The following is a 26,103-nucleotide window of genomic DNA, read 5'->3' on the forward strand; positions in this document are numbered from 1 at the left end:
AATGAAAAATATTATTTTCATTTTTCACGTCACTAATAAGATGACGAGGCATTTGGCTACCTAAACGAAAGTAATTCATCTTCCGCCGTTATAAGGTTTAAGACTTATAACAATATAAATGAAAAATATTATTTTCATTTTTCACGTCACTAATAAGATGACGAGGCATTTGGCTACCTAAACGAAAGTAATTCATCTTCCGCCGTTATAAGGTTTAAGACTTATAACAATATAAATGAAAAATATTATTTTCATTTTTCACGTCACTAATAAGATGACGAGGCATTTGGCTACCTAAACGAAAGTAATTCAACTCCCGCCGTCTTAAGGTTTAAGACTTATAACAATATAAATGAAAAATATTATTTTCATTTTTCACGTCACTAATAAGATGACGAAACAGTTAGTAGGCCACAATTAGTAGGGAAACGTGGACAACCCGTGATAAATCCTTATATGCTTTCTTAGATATAGCATATAAAGATTTTTTATACTAAATATACATATTTACACATGCATATTTACATTTTTTTTATATTTCGAATCATCAAGCAAAGGATAAGCTTCAGTGGATCGCAGTATGGCAGCTGCTCAACCACTTACAACACCTTGCCCGTTACAAAAGTCGTTTACAATTGATTCTAGGCTTTGTCATTGTATTAAATAATGTTTTCATATGTAACTAGCATGGCATCAGGTGATCAAAGATCCTCCCAATTTACTATGTTACAAATTACATTGGCATCACATCCATTGTCGTTTAAAATATAAATAATAAACTTTAAATGGTTTAGAAGCCATACAATGCAAATTGCCCCTTATTTATCATTGCAGTCCAGCACGGATACGACCTTAGAGGCGTTCAGGCATAATCCAACGGACGTAGCGTCATACCACTGTTCGCTCGAACAAGTATTGTGCCATTGGTCCGTACCTGCGGTTCCTCTCGTACTACGCAGGAATGCTGTCGCAACAACGTTTTGTCATTAGTAGGGTAAAACTAACCTGTCTCACGACGGTCTAAACCCAGCTCACGTTCCCTTGCATGGGTGAACAATCCAACGCTTGGTGAATTTTGCTTCACAATGATAGGAAGAGCCGACATCGAAGGATCAAAAAGCGACGTCGCTATGAACGCTTGGCCGCCACAAGCCAGTTATCCCTATGGTAACTTTTCTGACACCTCTTGTTAAAAACTCTTTAAACCAAAAGGATCGATAGGCCGAGCTTTTGCTGTCCCTGTGTGTACTGAACACCGAGATCAAGTCAGCATTTGCCCTTTTGCTCTATGTGTGGTTTCTGTCCGCACTGAGCTGGCCTTGGGACACCTCCGTTATTATTTGAGAGATGTACCGCCCCAGTCAAACTCCCTACCTGGCAATGTCCTTGAATTGGATCATACCTGAGTAATTGGAGTTATACCAAATTTTCAAATCGATAATACATGAATGCATCTCTCATTAAAGAATTTGTTTGCGATTATATAACAAACTCGTGATACTTTGATCAAGAAGCTTGCATCAAAACCCAATACCATAAGATATAATAAATATATCCGTATAATGGCTAGGAAATGATACACGTTCCATTTAATCAAGTAAGTAAGGAAACAATAAGAGTAGTGGTATTTCATTGTCGATACCAAACCGAAGTCTAATATCTCCCACTTATTCTACACCTCTTATGTCTCCTTACACTGCCAGATTAGAGTCAAGCTCAAAAGGGTCTTCTTTCCCCGCTAATTATTCCAAGCCCGTTCCCTTGGCTGTGGTTTCGCTAGATAGTAGATAGGGACAGAAGGAATCTCGTTAATCCATTCATGCGCGTCACTAATTAGATGACGAGGCATTTGGCTATTTTTTTTTTTTTTTTTTTTGTTCGCTAAGGATCGTAAAAATCTTCAAAAGATACACACTCAGGTTATGATGTTATTTAGCCAATAAGAGTGTGCATGCACGATTCATCTTGTGGGTTCATACGACCCAGAAGACGCCTACGTACTAAAAACCGCCTCGTTTTTAAGCGAATTTTATGCCGTTTTTAGATGTTATGCTACGGCAGCAAGCTTTTAATATGAACGTGATGCATGATTAAGTCCAATCACGCGTGTATCCCGACAGATACATGAATTGTCGCCAACTCCAGAGACCACCACTGATTACCCGGACACTAATGATATGACTATCACTAGTGCTGAGGAGGTCTGAAGCAATCAGCCGTTTTACCGACTGACCGCTCCAAATTCCTCTCCAGTTCACAGTGGCGGAATGGAACTCAACAACATGTTGCGAGCCGAAAAGTCTCCGCAAATTCGTCCGTATGTCCGGTGTCTCGTACTTCTCGACTTTGCGCTGATGCGCTTGGTCGAGAGAATGTCCGTCAGTCACTACCTGCGCGTCAATCACATAAATGTGATTTTGTCGGATAGCTACCAGGTCGGGTTTATTCAATCCGGTCTCGCCCTGCAGACTTGGTTCAACATGAACGACGCAGCCTTTCCTCTCAAGTCCCCGCTTGATTAGATTTACTACGCCGTCGTGCCTAGCTACCCTCCTCCCATGAGTACGATAGCATTGCTGCAAGATGTGGTTTGTTGTTTCGGGAGCATCACATCCTGCACGGCACCGTCTTCCCAATTCGTGCCTTCCCCTCGTGGTACGAGACCTTGAGGGTAGGGCATTTATCCGCAGTTTGATTCCTTCTGTATATTCCCTTCCTGTTAGCAAACGCGTGGGTTGGACAACCCATCCGTGTTGCGGAGCAAAACGCTCTGCTTCACGGAGCCCGCCACCATCAACAGACATGTGCAACCTATTTGCCAAGTACGAATCTACCTGTAGACGGGTTAACAACTCTTGACTTCCAGCCTGAAGCCTATCCCGGGCCCTCCGCATTTCGTCTTCCACGAAAGAGCTGGCTACCTCGGATTGCTCGAGGTGAGGCCATTTTATACTGCTCAATCGCTTCAAACGAAGCATCGGTGCTATCCATCTCAACGATGGTAACCCGAGACCCCCACTTCTGTGGGGGGCATGGAAAAAAGAAGTTGGTACGTCTACCGGAAGCCTCAACCACTTCCGTGCGGTATATCGAACCAATGTGTCAAATTTCTTCAGAACGCCTATCGTCACACTCCCAAGGGTCAGCTTGTGATAGAGTTGTGGGATAAGGACAGTCCGAAGGGCAAATAACTTCTGCTGTGGCTTCAGGGGGGCCCGAGTCAATCTCAACAGCTTCGGTTGCAACTCCTCAGCTGGATTGTACCGGACCCGCCCATCCGCAGTGAATTTAATCCCTAAATACTTCCACTCGTCAGTGCGCTTCAGTGAAGGAACCTCGCGCTCACCAATCAAAAAGCTCCGCCGTTCCACGACAGTACACTTTTGCTTGGCTTGCCCCTTTATGCTGACAGTGAAACACTTGTCAGTGTTAAGGGTGAGGCCCACAGAGGAGAGAAAGCCAACTGTGGTGTCCAACAATTTCTGAAGGCCCATCGGAGTTTCCGCAAAAAGGACTATATCATCTGCGAACGCAGCCGCATTTGTCATAGCGTTTCCGACTTTGGCACCAATCTCACTGGGTAAGGACCTAAGTAACCGGTCAATGACCAGATTAAATAGTATGGGAGACAAAGGGTCACCCTGCTTGACGCCTCTTGCAGGAATGAACTCCCTTGAAACCCACCCGTTCCCAGTTAGCATTGTGCCGCCGCCCTCGTACGAATTCCGTATGTAGTTGATTAGTCCTTGTGGGGCACCATATGAAGCCAATGTGTTGTAGACCGCTTTGTGAGCTACCGCATCAAAGGCTTTACTAACATCGAGGGTCCCGATGTAGCACGATTTAAATCGCTTATGATGTTCCCTTAGAACTAAATCAACAATCGTCGTATTGTCAGCACACCCATCGGTCGGTAGGAACCCTCGCTGACGCGAATCCCAGTTGACTGCACTAATCAATCGGGCTGCCAAGATGGCATTTAGTTGCCTAACCAAAACCGAGGGGACTGAAATAGGACGATAGTCTTGCGGACGACTTGCCGTCGCCATCTTCGGGATGAAGATGGTTCTGGCCAGACGGATGGAGTACGGAAGTCTCCCACACCAGAGAATTAAGTTCATTATGCGTAGCATAATGCCGTCGGGGATACTCCTGGCAGTTCTTGGAGTAATCCCGTCCGGGCCTGGAGAACCTGATAATTTGACCTTATGGGCCCTAAGATCGCGCTGGTTCACAGCGGACCATACCCTCTCCAACGAATGTTCCATGTGGAACGAGGCGTGTTCGATGGAGCTTGAGCTAGGCGTGGTCATTATCTGTCTCCAATATGGCTCCATAATTTCCTGGGGTGGCTGCACCGACTCGTCAGCGCCCTCCAGCAGGGACTTTATGCATCTTCCCGGATGTTTATCCCAGTTACGCTGAACCCTAGCGTACTGCTGCCTTCTACGCTGTCTCATATTTCGAGGCTCCGTTCGGGGCCTCGTCAGAATGTGCGGTTCATTCCGTGGCGGAAAAATTTCCATGAGATAGCAAGATAAACTTTGGAGAGTGGTTTCCTGTCCCGAGACCTGCGCACTATCTACGATAGTTTGCAGGACCTCGGCTCTCCACCGGGAATCGCATACTACTGGGGCATAGCCCTGTAGTACCCTGAGGATTGCGCTGTTCGTCTGTTCGTGTGGTCTGATTGGTCCCGAAGATGATGTTGATACTCGTCGGTTTTGCTCGCTATTACTAGGGCGGCGCTGTGAGGTATTCGACTCTAATGCTTCTGGGGTGGGAACAGATTGCCCTCTTATCTGTTCCAGTTTTGCCTTATATTCACCCCTCTTCCGATATGAAGAAATTGCATCGGAACTGCGGTGTGTAAAAATTTCCGCTAGCTTTTTATTTAGATGTCGAATACCACTTGCTGCAAGCTCGACTTAAGAGAGTCATAGTTACTCCCGCCGTTGACCCGCGCTTACTTGAATTTCTTCACTTTGACATTCAGAGCACTGGGCAGAAATCACATTGTGTCAACACCCGCTAGGGCCATCACAATGCTTTGTTTTAATTAGACAGTCGGATTCCCCAAGTCCGTGCCAGTTCTGAATTGATTGTTAATTGATAATCGTTATAATTAATAAGAACTAATTGGTTTGACCCAACTAGTATTCTTAAAAATTTTAGCAAGAAAGTTCCACAATTGGATACGTAACTAAACTATCCGGGGAACAAGTTACAACCATAAATGATTATAACTCTATTTACCCAGAACGAGCACATAAACCATATTATTGTTTCCCAATCAAGCCCGACTATCTCAATCTTCAGAGCCAATCCTTATCCCGAAGTTACGGATCTAATTTGCCGACTTCCCTTACCTACATTATTCTATCGACTAGAGACTCTTCACCTTGGAGACCAGCTGCGGATATTGGTACGGCCTGTTGAGAAGTTTGCGTATCCCCACCATAAATTTTCAAGGTCCGAGGAGAAAATATCGACACAACAGTATATGTCATGCTCTTCTAGCCCATCTACCATATCTCTCTGCGAAAGACTTCCATGGTAGTACGACTATAAAACAGAAAAGAAAACTCTTCCGATATCTCTCGACGGCTTCTTTATGGTCGTTCCTGTTGCCAGGATGAGCACGAGGCCCATATTTAATAACAAACGGATACTCAACAGGTTACGGAATTGGAACCGTATTCCCTTTCGTTCAAAATTATTCAAGTATATAATTTTCACAATAATTGTAATATTTATTTTTACTTGAAAATTTTCGGCTTTCGCCTTGAACTTAGGACCGACTAACTCGTGATCAACCACTGTTCACACGAAACCCTTCTCCACTTCAGTCCTCCAAGGTCTCATTCGATTATTTGCTACTACCACCAAGATCTGTACCAATAGCAGCTCCATGCAGGCTTACGCCAAACACTTCTACGCATACCATTGTACCTTCCTACTCACTAAAGTTTCAAAATTTATATTACAAGTAATATAAATCATCTACTTTAGCGGTAATGTATAGGTATACAACTTAAGCGCCATCCATTTTAAGGGCTAGTTGCTTCGGCAGGTGAGTTGTTACACACTCCTTAGCGGATTTCGACTTCCATGATCACCGTCCTGCTGTTTTAAGCAACCAACGCCTTTCATGGTTTCTGCATGAGTTGTTAATTTGGGCACCGTAACATTACGTTTGGTTCATCCCACAGCGCCAGTTCTGCTTACCAAAAGTGGCCCACTGGGCACATTATATCATAACCTTTCATATTTCATATACATATAAATATTTTCATATCCATATATATTTTTTTATATTCATATATTTTCATATATGTTATATGCATATGTATTCATAACCATATGCTCATATATTAATACTGGCGGTCTTCTGTTTAATATAATATTATTTTAATATTATATTGGTAGGCCGAACACCACCTACCCTATATACCTTTTTGAACACGGTTTCGTCAATCCGGTCATTTATTGTATGGGAAGTATGACTTTCCCACACATATTTGGATATCCATACGATTGCATATCCATATGAAAATATTTTTAATATTTTTAATATATTTTTAATATTTCCATATTTAATATAATATAATTAAATTATTATATTTTATATTATATGGTAGGCTATCCTCATCACCTACCATATATTTCATATACATATAAATATTTTCATATCCATATATATTTTTTTATATTCATATATTTTCATATATGTTATATGCATATGTATTCATAACCATATGCTTATATATTAATACTGGCGGTCTTCTGTTTAATATAATATTATTTTAATATTATATTGGCAGGCTGAACACCACCTACCCTATATACCTTTTTGAACACGGTTTCGTCAATCCGGTCATTTATTGTATGGGAAGTATGACTTTCCCACACATATTTGGATATCCATACGATTGCATATCCATATGAAAATATTTTTAATATTTTTAATATATTTTTAATATTTCCATATTTAATATAATATAATTAAATTATTATATTATATATTATATGGTAGGCTATCCCCATCACCTACCATATATTTCATATACATATAAATATTTTCATATCCATATATATTTTTTTATATTCATATATTTTCATATATGTTATATGCATATGTATTCATAACCATATGCTTATATATTAATACTGGCGGTCTTCTGTTTAATATAATATTATTTTAATATTATATTGGTAGGCCGAACACCACCTACCCTATATACCTTTTTGAACACGGTTTCGTCAATCCGGTCATTTATTGTATGGGAAGTATGACTTTCCCACACATATTTGGATATCCATACGATTGCATATCCATATGAAAATATTTTTAATATTTTTAATATATTTTTAATATTTCCATATTTAATATAATATAATTAAATTATTATATTATATATTATATGGTAGGCTATCACCATCACCTACCATATATTTCATATACATATAAATATTTTCATATCCATATATATTTTTTTATATTCATATATTTTCATATATGTTATATGCATATGTATTCATAACCATATGCTTATATATTAATACTGGCGGTCTTCTGTTTAATATAATATTATTTTAATATTATATTGGCAGGCTGAACACCACCTACCCTATATACCTTTTTGAACACGGTTTCGTCAATCCGGTCATTTATTGTATGGGAAGTATGACTTTCCCACACATATTTGGATATCCATACGATTGCATATCCATATGAAAATATTTTTAATATTTTTAATATATTTTTAATATTTCCATATTTATTATAATATAATAAATATTATTATATTATATATTATATGGTAGGCTATCCCCATCACCTACCATATATTTCATATACATATAAATATTTTCATATCCATATATATTTTTTTATATTCATATATTTTCATATATGTTATATGCATATGTATTCATAACCATATGCTCATATATTAATACTGGCGGTCTTCTGTTTAATATAATATTATTTTAATATTATATTGGTAGGCCGAACACCACCTACCCTATATACCTTTTTGAACACGGTTTCGTCAATCCGGTCATTTATTGTATGGGAAGTATGACTTTCCCACACATATTTGGATATCCATACGATTGCATATCCATATGAAAATATTTTTAATATTTTTAATATATTTTTAATATTTCCATATTTAATATAATATAATTAAATTATTATATTATATATTATATGGTAGGCTATCCCCATCACCTACCATATATTTCATATACATATAAATATTTTCATATCCATATATATTTTTTTATATTCATATATTTTCATATATGTTATATGCATATGTATTCATAACCATATGCTCATATATTAATACTGGCGGTCTTCTGTTTAATATAATATTATTTTAATATTATATTGGTAGGCCGAACACCACCTACCCTATATACCTTTTTGAACACGGTTTCGTCAATCCGGTCATTTATTGTATGGGAAGTATGACTTTCCCACACATATTTGGATATCCATACGATTGCATATCCATATGAAAATATTTTTAATATTTTTAATATATTTTTAATATTTCCATATTTAATATAATATAATTAAATTATTATATTATATATTATATGGTAGGCTATCACCATCACCTACCATATATTTCATATAAATATAAATATTTTCATATCCATATATATTTTTTTATATTCATATATTTTCATATATGTTATATGCATATGTATTCATAACCATATGCTTATATATTAATACTGGCGGTCTTCTGTTTAATATAATATTATTTTAATATTATATTGGCAGGCTGAACACCACCTACCCTATATACCTTTTTGAACACGGTTTCGTCAATCCGGTCATTTATTGTATGGGAAGTATGACTTTCCCACACATATTTGGATATCCATACGATTGCATATCCATATGAAAATATTTTTAATATTTTTAATATATTTTTAATATTTCCATATTTAATATAATATAATTAAATTATTATATTATGTTATATGCATATGTATTCATAACCATATGCTCATATATTAATACTGGCGGTCTTCTGTTTAATATAATATTATTTTAATATTATATTGGTAGGCCGAACACCACCTACCCTATATACCTTTTTGAACACGGTTTCGTCAATCCGGTCATTTATTGTATGGGAAGTATGACTTTCCCACACATATTTGGATATCCATACGATTGCATATCCATATGAAAATATTTTTAATATTTTTAATATATTTTTAATATTTCCATATTTAATATAATATAATTAAATTATTATATTATATATTATATGGTAGGCTATCACCATCACCTACCATATATTTCATATACATATAAATATTTTCATATCCATATATATTTTTTTATATTCATATATTTTCATATATGTTATATGCATATGTATTCATAACCATATGCTTATATATTAATACTGGCGGTCTTCTGTTTAATATAATATTATTTTAATATTATATTGGCAGGCTGAACACCACCTACCCTATATACCTTTTTGAACACGGTTTCGTCAATCCGGTCATTTATTGTATGGGAAGTATGACTTTCCCACACATATTTGGATATCCATACGATTGCATATCCATATGAAAATATTTTTAATATTTTTAATATATTTTTAATATTTCCATATTTAATATAATATAATTAAATTATTATATTATATATTATATGGTAGGCTAACACCATCACCTACCATATATTCCATATACATATAAATATTTTCATATTCATATATATTTTTTTATATATATTCATATATTTTCATATATGTTATATGCATATGTATTCATAACCATATGCTTATATATTAATACTGGCGATCTTCTGTTTAATATAATATTATTTTAATATTATATTGGTAGGCCGAACACCACCTACCCTATATACCTTTTTGAACACGGTTTCGTCAATCCGGTCATTTATCGTATAGGAAGTACGACTTTCCCACACATATTTGGATATCCATACGGTTGCATATCCATATGAAAATATTTTTAATATTTTTAATATTCGTGAGTTTTTAAATAGGGACAGAAGGAATCTCTTGAATTGAATCATGCGCGTCACTAATAAGATGACGAGGCATTTGGCTACCTATGCGAAAGTAATTCAACTCCCGCCGTCTTAAGGTTTAAGACTTATAACAATATATGTTTAATATTTTTAATATCCGTGAGGTTTTAAATAGGGACAGAAGGAATCTCTTGAATTGAATCATGCGCGTCACTAATAAGATGACGAGGCATTTGGCTACCTATGCGAAAGTAATTCAACTCCCGCCGTCTTAAGGTTTAAGACTTATAACAATATATGTTTAATATTTTTAATATCCGTGAGGTTTTAAATAGGGACATAAGGAATCTCTTGAATTGAATCATGCGCGTCACTAATAAGATGACGAGGCATTTGGCTACCTATGCGAAAGTAATTCAACTCCCGCCGTCTTAAGGTTTAAGACTTATAACAATATATGTTTAATATTTTTAATATCCGTGAGGTTTTAAATAGGGACAGAAGGAATCTCTTGAATTGAATCATGCGCGTCACTAATAAGATGACGAGGCATTTGGCTACCTATGCGAAAGTAATTCAACTCCCGCCGTCTTAAGGTTTAAGACTTATAACAATATATGTTTAATATTTTTAATATCCGTGAGGTTTTAAATAGGGACAGAAGGAATCTCTTGAATTGAATCATGCGCGTCACTAATAAGATGACAAGGCATTTGGCTACCTATGCGAAAGTAATTCAACTCCCGCCGTCTTAAGGTTTAAGACTTATAACAATATATGTTTAATATTTTTAATATCCGTGAGGTTTTAAATAGGGACAGAAGGAATCTCTTGAATTGAATCATGCGCGTCACTAATAAGATGACGAGGCATTTGGCTACCTATGCGAAAGTAATTCAACTCCCGCCGTCTTAAGGTTTAAGACTTATAACAATATATGTTTAATATTTTTAATATCCGTGAGGTTTTAAATAGGGACAGAAGGAATCTCTTGAATTGAATCATGCGCGTCACTAATAAGATGACGAGGCATTTGGCTACCTATGCGAAAGTAATTCAACTCCCGCCGTCTTAAGGTTTAAGACTTATAACAATATATGTTTAATATTTTTAATATCCGTGAGGTTTTAAATAGGGACAGTAGGAATCTCTTGAATTGAATCATGCGCGTCACTAATAAGATGACAAGGCATTTGGCTACCTATGCGAAAGTAATTCAACTCCCGCCGTCTTAAGGTTTAAGACTTATAACAATATATGTTTAATATTTTTAATATCCGTGAGGTTTTAAATAGGGACAGAAGGAATCTCTTGAATTGAATCATGCGCGTCACTAATAAGATGACGAGGCATTTGGCTACCTATGCGAAAGTAATTCAACTCCCGCCGTCTTAAGGTTTAAGACTTATAACAATATAAATGAAAAATATTATTTTCATTTTTCACGTCACTAATAAGATGACGAGGCATTTGGCTACCTAAACGAAAGTAATTCATCTTCCGCCGTTATAAGGTTTAAGACTTATAACAATATAAATGAAAAATATTATTTTCATTTTTCACGTCACTAATAAGATGACGAGGCATTTGGCTACCTAAACGAAAGTAATTCATCTTCCGCCGTTATAAGGTTTAAGACTTATAACAATATAAATGAAAAATATTATTTTCATTTTTCACGTCACTAATAAGATGACGAGGCATTTGGCTACCTAAACGAAAGTAATTCATCTTCCGCCGTTATAAGGTTTAAGACTTATAACAATATAAATGAAAAATATTATTTTCATTTTTCACGTCACTAATAAGATGACGAGGCATTTGGCTACCTAAACGAAAGTAATTCATCTTCCGCCGTTATAAGGTTTAAGACTTATAACAATATAAATGAAAAATATTATTTTCATTTTTCACGTCACTAATAAGATGACGAGGCATTTGGCTACCTAAACGAAAGTAATTCAACTCCCGCCGTCTTAAGGTTTAAGACTTATAACAATATAAATGAAAAATATTATTTTCATTTTTCACGTCACTAATAAGATGACGAAACAGTTAGTAGGCCACAATTAGTAGGGAAACGTGGACAACCCGTGATAAATCCTTATATGCTTTCTTAGATATAGCATATAAAGATTTTTTATACTAAATATACATATTTACACATGCATATTTACATTTTTTTTATATTTCGAATCATCAAGCAAAGGATAAGCTTCAGTGGATCGCAGTATGGCAGCTGCTCAACCACTTACAACACCTTGCCCGTTACAAAAGTCGTTTACAATTGATTCTAGGCTTTGTCATTGTATTAAATAATGTTTTCATATGTAACTAGCATGGCATCAGGTGATCAAAGATCCTCCCAATTTACTATGTTACAAATTACATTGGCATCACATCCATTGTCGTTTAAAATATAAATAATAAACTTTAAATGGTTTAGAAGCCATACAATGCAAATTGCCCCTTATTTATCATTGCAGTCCAGCACGGATACGACCTTAGAGGCGTTCAGGCATAATCCAACGGACGTAGCGTCATACCACTGTTCGCTCGAACAAGTATTGTGCCATTGGTCCGTACCTGCGGTTCCTCTCGTACTACGCAGGAATGCTGTCGCAACAACGTTTTGTCATTAGTAGGGTAAAACTAACCTGTCTCACGACGGTCTAAACCCAGCTCACGTTCCCTTGCATGGGTGAACAATCCAACGCTTGGTGAATTTTGCTTCACAATGATAGGAAGAGCCGACATCGAAGGATCAAAAAGCGACGTCGCTATGAACGCTTGGCCGCCACAAGCCAGTTATCCCTATGGTAACTTTTCTGACACCTCTTGTTAAAAACTCTTTAAACCAAAAGGATCGATAGGCCGAGCTTTTGCTGTCCCTGTGTGTACTGAACACCGAGATCAAGTCAGCATTTGCCCTTTTGCTCTATGTGTGGTTTCTGTCCGCACTGAGCTGGCCTTGGGACACCTCCGTTATTATTTGAGAGATGTACCGCCCCAGTCAAACTCCCTACCTGGCAATGTCCTTGAATTGGATCATACCTGAGTAATTGGAGTTATACCAAATTTTCAAATCGATAATACATGAATGCATCTCTCATTAAAGAATTTGTTTGCGATTATATAACAAACTCGTGATACTTTGATCAAGAAGCTTGCATCAAAACCCAATACCATAAGATATAATAAATATATCCGTATAATGGCTAGGAAATGATACACGTTCCATTTAATCAAGTAAGTAAGGAAACAATAAGAGTAGTGGTATTTCATTGTCGATACCAAACCGAAGTCTAATATCTCCCACTTATTCTACACCTCTTATGTCTCCTTACACTGCCAGATTAGAGTCAAGCTCAAAAGGGTCTTCTTTCCCCGCTAATTATTCCAAGCCCGTTCCCTTGGCTGTGGTTTCGCTAGATAGTAGATAGGGACAGAAGGAATCTCGTTAATCCATTCATGCGCGTCACTAATTAGATGACGAGGCATTTGGCTACCTTAAGAGAGTCATAGTTACTCCCGCCGTTGACCCGCGCTTACTTGAATTTCTTCACTTTGACATTCAGAGCACTGGGCAGAAATCACATTGTGTCAACACCCGCTAGGGCCATCACAATGCTTTGTTTTAATTAGACAGTCGGATTCCCCAAGTCCGTGCCAGTTCTGAATTGATTGTTAATTGATAATCGTTATAATTAATAAGAACTAATTGGTTTGACCCAACTAGTATTCTTAAAAATTTTAGCAAGAAAGTTCCACAATTGGATACGTAACTAAACTATCCGGGGAACAAGTTACAACCATAAATGATTATAACTCTATTTACCCAGAACGAGCACATAAACCATATTATTGTTTCCCAATCAAGCCCGACTATCTCAATCTTCAGAGCCAATCCTTATCCCGAAGTTACGGATCTAATTTGCCGACTTCCCTTACCTACATTATTCTATCGACTAGAGACTCTTCACCTTGGAGACCAGCTGCGGATATTGGTACGGCCTGTTGAGAAGTTTGCGTATCCCCACCATAAATTTTCAAGGTCCGAGGAGAAAATATCGACACAACAGTATATGTCATGCTCTTCTAGCCCATCTACCATATCTCTCTGCGAAAGACTTCCATGGTAGTACGACTATAAAACAGAAAAGAAAACTCTTCCGATATCTCTCGACGGCTTCTTTATGGTCGTTCCTGTTGCCAGGATGAGCACGAGGCCCATATTTAATAACAAACGGATACTCAACAGGTTACGGAATTGGAACCGTATTCCCTTTCGTTCAAAATTATTCAAGTATATAATTTTCACAATAATTGTAATATTTATTTTTACTTGAAAATTTTCGGCTTTCGCCTTGAACTTAGGACCGACTAACTCGTGATCAACCACTGTTCACACGAAACCCTTCTCCACTTCAGTCCTCCAAGGTCTCATTCGATTATTTGCTACTACCACCAAGATCTGTACCAATAGCAGCTCCATGCAGGCTTACGCCAAACACTTCTACGCATACCATTGTACCTTCCTACTCACTAAAGTTTCAAAATTTATATTACAAGTAATATAAATCATCTACTTTAGCGGTAATGTATAGGTATACAACTTAAGCGCCATCCATTTTAAGGGCTAGTTGCTTCGGCAGGTGAGTTGTTACACACTCCTTAGCGGATTTCGACTTCCATGATCACCGTCCTGCTGTTTTAAGCAACCAACGCCTTTCATGGTTTCTGCATGAGTTGTTAATTTGGGCACCGTAACATTACGTTTGGTTCATCCCACAGCGCCAGTTCTGCTTACCAAAAGTGGCCCACTGGGCACATTATATCATAACCTTTCATATTTCATATACATATAAATATTTTCATATCCATATATATTTTTTTATATTCATATATTTTCATATATGTTATATGCATATGTATTCATAACCATATGCTCATATATTAATACTGGCGGTCTTCTGTTTAATATAATATTATTTTAATATTATATTGGTAGGCCGAACACCACCTACCCTATATACCTTTTTGAACACGGTTTCGTCAATCCGGTCATTTATTGTATGGGAAGTATGACTTTCCCACACATATTTGGATATCCATACGATTGCATATCCATATGAAAATATTTTTAATATTTTTAATATATTTTTAATATTTCCATATTTAATATAATATAATTAAATTATTATATTTTATATTATATGGTAGGCTATCCTCATCACCTACCATATATTTCATATACATATAAATATTTTCATATCCATATATATTTTTTTATATTCATATATTTTCATATATGTTATATGCATATGTATTCATAACCATATGCTTATATATTAATACTGGCGGTCTTCTGTTTAATATAATATTATTTTAATATTATATTGGCAGGCTGAACACCACCTACCCTATATACCTTTTTGAACACGGTTTCGTCAATCCGGTCATTTATTGTATGGGAAGTATGACTTTCCCACACATATTTGGATATCCATACGATTGCATATCCATATGAAAATATTTTTAATATTTTTAATATATTTTTAATATTTCCATATTTAATATAATATAATTAAATTATTATATTATATATTATATGGTAGGCTATCCCCATCACCTACCATATATTTCATATACATATAAATATTTTCATATCCATATATATTTTTTTATATTCATATATTTTCATATATGTTATATGCATATGTATTCATAACCATATGCTTATATATTAATACTGGCGGTCTTCTGTTTAATATAATATTATTTTAATATTATATTGGTAGGCCGAACACCACCTACCCTATATACCTTTTTGAACACGGTTTCGTCAATCCGGTCATTTATTGTATGGGAAGTATGACTTTCCCACACATATTTGGATATCCATACGATTGCATATCCATATGAAAATATTTTTAATATTTTTAATATATTTTTAATATTTCCATATTTAATATAATATAATTAAATTATTATATTATATATTATATGGTAGGCTATCACCATCACCTACCATATATTTCATATACATATAAATATTTTCATATCCATATATATTTTTTTATATTCATATATTTTCATATATGTTATATGCATATGTATTCATAACCATATGCTTATATATTAATACTGGCGGTCTTCTGTTTAATATAATATTATTTTAATATTATATTGGCAGGCTGAACACCACCTACCCTATATACCTTTTTGAACACGGTTTCGTCAATCCGGTCATTTATTGTATGGGAAGTATGACTTTCCCACACATATTTGGATATCCATACGATTGCATATCCATATGAAAATATTTTTAATATTTTTAATATATTTTTAATATTTCCATATTTATTATAATATAATAAATATTATTATATTATATATTATATGGTAGGCTATCCCCATCACCTACCATATATTTCATATACATATAAATATTTTCATATCCATATATATTTTTTTATATTCATATATTTTCATATATGTTATATGCATATGTATTCATAACCATATGCTCATATATTAATACTGGCGGTCTTCTGTTTAATATAATATTATTTTAATATTATATTGGTAGGCCGAACACCACCTACCCTATATACCTTTTTGAACACGGTTTCGTCAATCCGGTCATTTATTGTATGGGAAGTATGACTTTCCCACACATATTTGGATATCCATACGATTGCATATCCATATGAAAATATTTTTAATATTTTTAATATATTTTTAATATTTCCATATTTAATATAATATAATTAAATTATTATATTATATATTATATGGTAGGCTATCCCCATCACCTACCATATATTTCATATACATATAAATATTTTCATATCCATATATATTTTTTTATATTCATATATTTTCATATATGTTATATGCATATGTATTCATAACCATATGCTCATATATTAATACTGGCGGTCTTCTGTTTAATATAATATTATTTTAATATTATATTGGTAGGCCGAACACCACCTACCCTATATACCTTTTTGAACACGGTTTCGTCAATCCGGTCATTTATTGTATGGGAAGTATGACTTTCCCACACATATTTGGATATCCATACGATTGCATATCCATATGAAAATATTTTTAATATTTTTAATATATTTTTAATATTTCCATATTTAATATAATATAATTAAATTATTATATTATATATTATATGGTAGGCTATCACCATCACCTACCATATATTTCATATAAATATAAATATTTTCATATCCATATATATTTTTTTATATTCATATATTTTCATATATGTTATATGCATATGTATTCATAACCATATGCTTATATATTAATACTGGCGGTCTTCTGTTTAATATAATATTATTTTAATATTATATTGGCAGGCTGAACACCACCTACCCTATATACCTTTTTGAACACGGTTTCGTCAATCCGGTCATTTATTGTATGGGAAGTATGACTTTCCCACACATATTTGGATATCCATACGATTGCATATCCATATGAAAATATTTTTAATATTTTTAATATATTTTTAATATTTCCATATTTAATATAATATAATTAAATTATTATATTATGTTATATGCATATGTATTCATAACCATATGCTCATATATTAATACTGGCGGTCTTCTGTTTAATATAATATTATTTTAATATTATATTGGTAGGCCGAACACCACCTACCCTATATACCTTTTTGAACACGGTTTCGTCAATCCGGTCATTTATTGTATGGGAAGTATGACTTTCCCACACATATTTGGATATCCATACGATTGCATATCCATATGAAAATATTTTTAATATTTTTAATATATTTTTAATATTTCCATATTTAATATAATATAATTAAATTATTATATTATATATTATATGGTAGGCTATCACCATCACCTACCATATATTTCATATACATATAAATATTTTCATATCCATATATATTTTTTTATATTCATATATTTTCATATATGTTATATGCATATGTATTCATAACCATATGCTTATATATTAATACTGGCGGTCTTCTGTTTAATATAATATTATTTTAATATTATATTGGCAGGCTGAACACCACCTACCCTATATACCTTTTTGAACACGGTTTCGTCAATCCGGTCATTTATTGTATGGGAAGTATGACTTTCCCACACATATTTGGATATCCATACGATTGCATATCCATATGAAAATATTTTTAATATTTTTAATATATTTTTAATATTTCCATATTTAATATAATATAATTAAATTATTATATTATATATTATATGGTAGGCTAACACCATCACCTACCATATATTCCATATACATATAAATATTTTCATATTCATATATATTTTTTTATATATATTCATATATTTTCATATATGTTATATGCATATGTATTCATAACCATATGCTTATATATTAATACTGGCGATCTTCTGTTTAATATAATATTATTTTAATATTATATTGGTAGGCCGAACACCACCTACCCTATATACCTTTTTGAACACGGTTTCGTCAATCCGGTCATTTATCGTATAGGAAGTACGACTTTCCCACACATATTTGGATATCCATACGGTTGCATATCCATATGAAAATATTTTTAATATTTTTAATATTCGTGAGTTTTTAAATAGGGACAGAAGGAATCTCTTGAATTGAATCATGCGCGTCACTAATAAGATGACGAGGCATTTGGCTACCTATGCGAAAGTAATTCAACTCCCGCCGTCTTAAGGTTTAAGACTTATAACAATATATGTTTAATATTTTTAATATCCGTGAGGTTTTAAATAGGGACAGAAGGAATCTCTTGAATTGAATCATGCGCGTCACTAATAAGATGACGAGGCATTTGGCTACCTATGCGAAAGTAATTCAACTCCCGCCGTCTTAAGGTTTAAGACTTATAACAATATATGTTTAATATTTTTAATATCCGTGAGGTTTTAAATAGGGACATAAGGAATCTCTTGAATTGAATCATGCGCGTCACTAATAAGATGACGAGGCATTTGGCTACCTATGCGAAAGTAATTCAACTCCCGCCGTCTTAAGGTTTAAGACTTATAACAATATATGTTTAATATTTTTAATATCCGTGAGGTTTTAAATAGGGACAGAAGGAATCTCTTGAATTGAATCATGCGCGTCACTAATAAGATGACGAGGCATTTGGCTACCTATGCGAAAGTAATTCAACTCCCGCCGTCTTAAGGTTTAAGACTTATAACAATATATGTTTAATATTTTTAATATCCGTGAGGTTTTAAATAGGGACAGAAGGAATCTCTTGAATTGAATCATGCGCGTCACTAATAAGATGACAAGGCATTTGGCTACCTATGCGAAAGTAATTCAACTCCCGCCGTCTTAAGGTTTAAGACTTATAACAATATATGTTTAATATTTTTAATATCCGTGAGGTTTTAAATAGGGACAGAAGGAATCTCTTGAATTGAATCATGCGCGTCACTAATAAGATGACGAGGCATTTGGCTACCTATGCGAAAGTAATTCAACTCCCGCCGTCTTAAGGTTTAAGACTTATAACAATATATGTTTAATATTTTTAATATCCGTGAGGTTTTAAATAGGGACAGAAGGAATCTCTTGAATTGAATCATGCGCGTCACTAATAAGATGACGAGGCATTTGGCTACCTATGCGAAAGTAATTCAACTCCCGCCGTCTTAAGGTTTAAGACTTATAACAATATATGTTTAATATTTTTAATATCCGTGAGGTTTTAAATAGGGACAGTAGGAATCTCTTGAATTGAATCATGCGCGTCACTAATAAGATGACAAGGCATTTGGCTACCTATGCGAAAGTAATTCAACTCCCGCCGTCTTAAGGTTTAAGACTTATAACAATATATGTTTAATATTTTTAATATCCGTGAGGTTTTAAATAGGGACAGAAGGAATCTCTTGAATTGAATCATGCGCGTCACTAATAAGATGACGAGGCATTTGGCTACCTATGCGAAAGTAATTCAACTCCCGCCGTCTTAAGGTTTAAGACTTATAACAATATAAATGAAAAATATTATTTTCATTTTTCACGTCACTAATAAGATGACGAGGCATTTGGCTACCTAAACGAAAGTAATTCATCTTCCGCCGTTATAAGGTTTAAGACTTATAACAATATAAATGAAAAATATTATTTTCATTTTTCACGTCACTAATAAGATGACGAGGCATTTGGCTACCTAAACGAAAGTAATTCATCTTCCGCCGTTATAAGGTTTAAGACTTATAACAATATAAATGAAAAATATTATTTTCATTTTTCACGTCACTAATAAGATGACGAGGCATTTGGCTACCTAAACGAAAGTAATTCATCTTCCGCCGTTATAAGGTTTAAGACTTATAACAATATAAATGAAAAATATTATTTTCATTTTTCACGTCACTAATAAGATGACGAGGCATTTGGCTACCTAAACGAAAGTAATTCATCTTCCGCCGTTATAAGGTTTAAGACTTATAACAATATAAATGAAAAATATTATTTTCATTTTTCACGTCACTAATAAGATGACGAGGCATTTGGCTACCTAAACGAAAGTAATTCAACTCCCGCCGTCTTAAGGTTTAAGACTTATAACAATATAAATGAAAAATATTATTTTCATTTTTCACGTCACTAATAAGATGACGAAACAGTTAGTAGGCCACAATTAGTAGGGAAACGTGGACAACCCGTGATAAATCCTTATATGCTTTCTTAGATATAGCATATAAAGATTTTTTATACTAAATATACATATTTACACATGCATATTTACATTTTTTTTATATTTCGAATCATCAAGCAAAGGATAAGCTTCAGTGGATCGCAGTATGGCAGCTGCTCAACCACTTACAACACCTTGCCCGTTACAAAAGTCGTTTACAATTGATTCTAGGCTTTGTCATTGTATTAAATAATGTTTTCATATGTAACTAGCATGGCATCAGGTGATCAAAGATCCTCCCAATTTACTATGTTACAAATTACATTGGCATCACATCCATTGTCGTTTAAAATATAAATAATAAACTTTAAATGGTTTAGAAGCCATACAATGCAAATTGCCCCTTATTTATCATTGCAGTCCAGCACGGATACGACCTTAGAGGCGTTCAGGCATAATCCAACGGACGTAGCGTCATACCACTGTTCGCTCGAACAAGTATTGTGCCATTGGTCCGTACCTGCGGTTCCTCTCGTACTACGCAGGAATGCTGTCGCAACAACGTTTTGTCATTAGTAGGGTAAAACTAACCTGTCTCACGACGGTCTAAACCCAGCTCACGTTCCCTTGCATGGGTGAACAATCCAACGCTTGGTGAATTTTGCTTCACAATGATAGGAAGAGCCGACATCGAAGGATCAAAAAGCGACGTCGCTATGAACGCTTGGCCGCCACAAGCCAGTTATCCCTATGGTAACTTTTCTGACACCTCTTGTTAAAAACTCTTTAAACCAAAAGGATCGATAGGCCGAGCTTTTGCTGTCCCTGTGTGTACTGAACACCGAGATCAAGTCAGCATTTGCCCTTTTGCTCTATGTGTGGTTTCTGTCCGCACTGAGCTGGCCTTGGGACACCTCCGTTATTATTTGAGAGATGTACCGCCCCAGTCAAACTCCCTACCTGGCAATGTCCTTGAATTGGATCATACCTGAGTAATTGGAGTTATACCAAATTTTCAAATCGATAATACATGAATGCATCTCTCATTAAAGAATTTGTTTGCGATTATATAACAAACTCGTGATACTTTGATCAAGAAGCTTGCATCAAAACCCAATACCATAAGATATAATAAATATATCCGTATAATGGCTAGGAAATGATACACGTTCCATTTAATCAAGTAAGTAAGGAAACAATAAGAGTAGTGGTATTTCATTGTCGATACCAAACCGAAGTCTAATATCTCCCACTTATTCTACACCTCTTATGTCTCCTTACACTGCCAGATTAGAGTCAAGCTCAAAAGGGTCTTCTTTCCCCGCTAATTATTCCAAGCCCGTTCCCTTGGCTGTGGTTTCGCTAGATAGTAGATAGGGACAGAAGGAATCTCGTTAATCCATTCATGCGCGTCACTAATTAGATGACGAGGCATTTGGCTACCTTAAGAGAGTCATAGTTACTCCCGCCGTTGACCCGCGCTTACTTGAATTTCTTCACTTTGACATTCAGAGCACTGGGCAGAAATCACATTGTGTCAACACCCGCTAGGGCCATCACAATGCTTTGTTTTAATTAGACAGTCGGATTCCCCAAGTCCGTGCCAGTTCTGAATTGATTGTTAATTGATAATCGTTATAATTAATAAGAACTAATTGGTTTGACCCAACTAGTATTCTTAAAAATTTTAGCAAGAAAGTTCCACAATTGGATACGTAACTAAACTATCCGGGGAACAAGTTACAACCATAAATGATTATAACTCTATTTACCCAGAACGAGCACATAAACCATATTATTGTTTCCCAATCAAGCCCGACTATCTCAATCTTCAGAGCCAATCCTTATCCCGAAGTTACGGATCTAATTTGCCGACTTCCCTTACCTACATTATTCTATCGACTAGAGACTCTTCACCTTGGAGACCAGCTGCGGATATTGGTACGGCCTGTTGAGAAGTTTGCGTATCCCCACCATAAATTTTCAAGGTCCGAGGAGAAAATATCGACACAACAGTATATGTCATGCTCTTCTAGCCCATCTACCATATCTCTCTGCGAAAGACTTCCATGGTAGTACGACTATAAAACAGAAAAGAAAACTCTTCCGATATCTCTCGACGGCTTCTTTATGGTCGTTCCTGTTGCCAGGATGAGCACGAGGCCCATATTTAATAACAAACGGATACTCAACAGGTTACGGAATTGGAACCGTATTCCCTTTCGTTCAAAATTATTCAAGTATATAATTTTCACAATAATTGTAATATTTATTTTTACTTGAAAATTTTCGGCTTTCGCCTTGAACTTAGGACCGACTAACTCGTGATCAACCACTGTTCACACGAAACCCTTCTCCACTTCAGTCCTCCAAGGTCTCATTCGATTATTTGCTACTACCACCAAGATCTGTACCAATAGCAGCTCCATGCAGGCTTACGCCAAACACTTCTACGCATACCATTGTACCTTCCTACTCACTAAAGTTTCAAAATTTATATTACAAGTAATATAAATCATCTACTTTAGCGGTAATGTATAGGTATACAACTTAAGCGCCATCCATTTTAAGGGCTAGTTGCTTCGGCAGGTGAGTTGTTACACACTCCTTAGCGGATTTCGACTTCCATGATCACCGTCCTGCTGTTTTAAGCAACCAACGCCTTTCATGGTTTCTGCATGAGTTGTTAATTTGGGCACCGTAACATTACGTTTGGTTCATCCCACAGCGCCAGTTCTGCTTACCAAAAGTGGCCCACTGGGCACATTATATCATAACCTTTCATATTTCATATACATATAAATATTTTCATATCCATATATATTTTTTTATATTCATATATTTTCATATATGTTATATGCATATGTATTCATAACCATATGCTCATATATTAATACTGGCGGTCTTCTGTTTAATATAATATTATTTTAATATTATATTGGTAGGCCGAACACCACCTACCCTATATACCTTTTTGAACACGGTTTCGTCAATCCGGTCATTTATTGTATGGGAAGTATGACTTTCCCACACATATTTGGATATCCATACGATTGCATATCCATATGAAAATATTTTTAATATTTTTAATATATTTTTAATATTTCCATATTTAATATAATATAATTAAATTATTATATTTTATATTATATGGTAGGCTATCCTCATCACCTACCATATATTTCATATACATATAAATATTTTCATATCCATATATATTTTTTTATATTCATATATTTTCATATATGTTATATGCATATGTATTCATAACCATATGCTTATATATTAATACTGGCGGTCTTCTGTTTAATATAATATTATTTTAATATTATATTGGCAGGCTGAACACCACCTACCCTATATACCTTTTTGAACACGGTTTCGTCAATCCGGTCATTTATTGTATGGGAAGTATGACTTTCCCACACATATTTGGATATCCATACGATTGCATATCCATATGAAAATATTTTTAATATTTTTAATATATTTTTAATATTTCCATATTTAATATAATATAATTAAATTATTATATTATATATTATATGGTAGGCTATCCCCATCACCTACCATATATTTCATATACATATAAATATTTTCATATCCATATATATTTTTTTATATTCATATATTTTCATATATGTTATATGCATATGTATTCATAACCATATGCTTATATATTAATACTGGCGGTCTTCTGTTTAATATAATATTATTTTAATATTATATTGGTAGGCCGAACACCACCTACCCTATATACCTTTTTGAACACGGTTTCGTCAATCCGGTCATTTATTGTATGGGAAGTATGACTTTCCCACACATATTTGGATATCCATACGATTGCATATCCATATGAAAATATTTTTAATATTTTTAATATATTTTTAATATTTCCATATTTAATATAATATAATTAAATTATTATATTATATATTATATGGTAGGCTATCACCATCACCTACCATATATTTCATATACATATAAATATTTTCATATCCATATATATTTTTTTATATTCATATATTTTCATATATGTTATATGCATATGTATTCATAACCATATGCTTATATATTAATACTGGCGGTCTTCTGTTTAATATAATATTATTTTAATATTATATTGGCAGGCTGAACACCACCTACCCTATATACCTTTTTGAACACGGTTTCGTCAATCCGGTCATTTATTGTATGGGAAGTATGACTTTCCCACACATATTTGGATATCCATACGATTGCATATCCATATGAAAATATTTTTAATATTTTTAATATATTTTTAATATTTCCATATTTATTATAATATAATAAATATTATTATATTATATATTATATGGTAGGCTATCCCCATCACCTACCATATATTTCATATACATATAAATATTTTCATATCCATATATATTTTTTTATATTCATATATTTTCATATATGTTATATGCATATGTATTCATAACCATATGCTCATATATTAATACTGGCGGTCTTCTGTTTAATATAATATTATTTTAATATTATATTGGTAGGCCGAACACCACCTACCCTATATACCTTTTTGAACACGGTTTCGTCAATCCGGTCATTTATTGTATGGGAAGTATGACTTTCCCACACATATTTGGATATCCATACGATTGCATATCCATATGAAAATATTTTTAATATTTTTAATATATTTTTAATATTTCCATATTTAATATAATATAATTAAATTATTATATTATATATTATATGGTAGGCTATCCCCATCACCTACCATATATTTCATATACATATAAATATTTTCATATCCATATATATTTTTTTATATTCATATATTTTCATATATGTTATATGCATATGTATTCATAACCATATGCTCATATATTAATACTGGCGGTCTTCTGTTTAATATAATATTATTTTAATATTATATTGGTAGGCCGAACACCACCTACCCTATATACCTTTTTGAACACGGTTTCGTCAATCCGGTCATTTATTGTATGGGAAGTATGACTTTCCCACACATATTTGGATATCCATACGATTGCATATCCATATGAAAATATTTTTAATATTTTTAATATATTTTTAATATTTCCATATTTAATATAATATAATTAAATTATTATATTATATATTATATGGTAGGCTATCACCATCACCTACCATATATTTCATATAAATATAAATATTTTCATATCCATATATATTTTTTTATATTCATATATTTTCATATATGTTATATGCATATGTATTCATAACCATATGCTTATATATTAATACTGGCGGTCTTCTGTTTAATATAATATTATTTTAATATTATATTGGCAGGCTGAACACCACCTACCCTATATACCTTTTTGAACACGGTTTCGTCAATCCGGTCATTTATTGTATG

General features: G+C 33.9%; 3 pseudogenes; all 3 read right to left on the minus strand.

The window, feature by feature from the left end:
- Positions 1-539: 539 nt before the first annotated feature.
- Positions 540-6,867, minus strand: LOC138927032 (large subunit ribosomal RNA; annotated as a pseudogene).
- Positions 6,868-12,227: 5,360 nt separating this feature from the next.
- On the minus strand, positions 12,228-15,411 carry LOC138927030 (large subunit ribosomal RNA; annotated as a pseudogene).
- A 5,434-nt stretch (positions 15,412-20,845) lies between these two features.
- On the minus strand, positions 20,846-24,029 carry LOC138927031 (large subunit ribosomal RNA; annotated as a pseudogene).
- Between the last annotated feature and the right edge of the window lie 2,074 nt (positions 24,030-26,103).

This window comes from Drosophila bipectinata, unplaced genomic scaffold (genome assembly GCF_030179905.1).
Source record: "Drosophila bipectinata strain 14024-0381.07 unplaced genomic scaffold, DbipHiC1v2 scaffold_148, whole genome shotgun sequence".
NCBI classification, from domain to species: Eukaryota; Metazoa; Arthropoda; class Insecta; order Diptera; family Drosophilidae; genus Drosophila; species Drosophila bipectinata.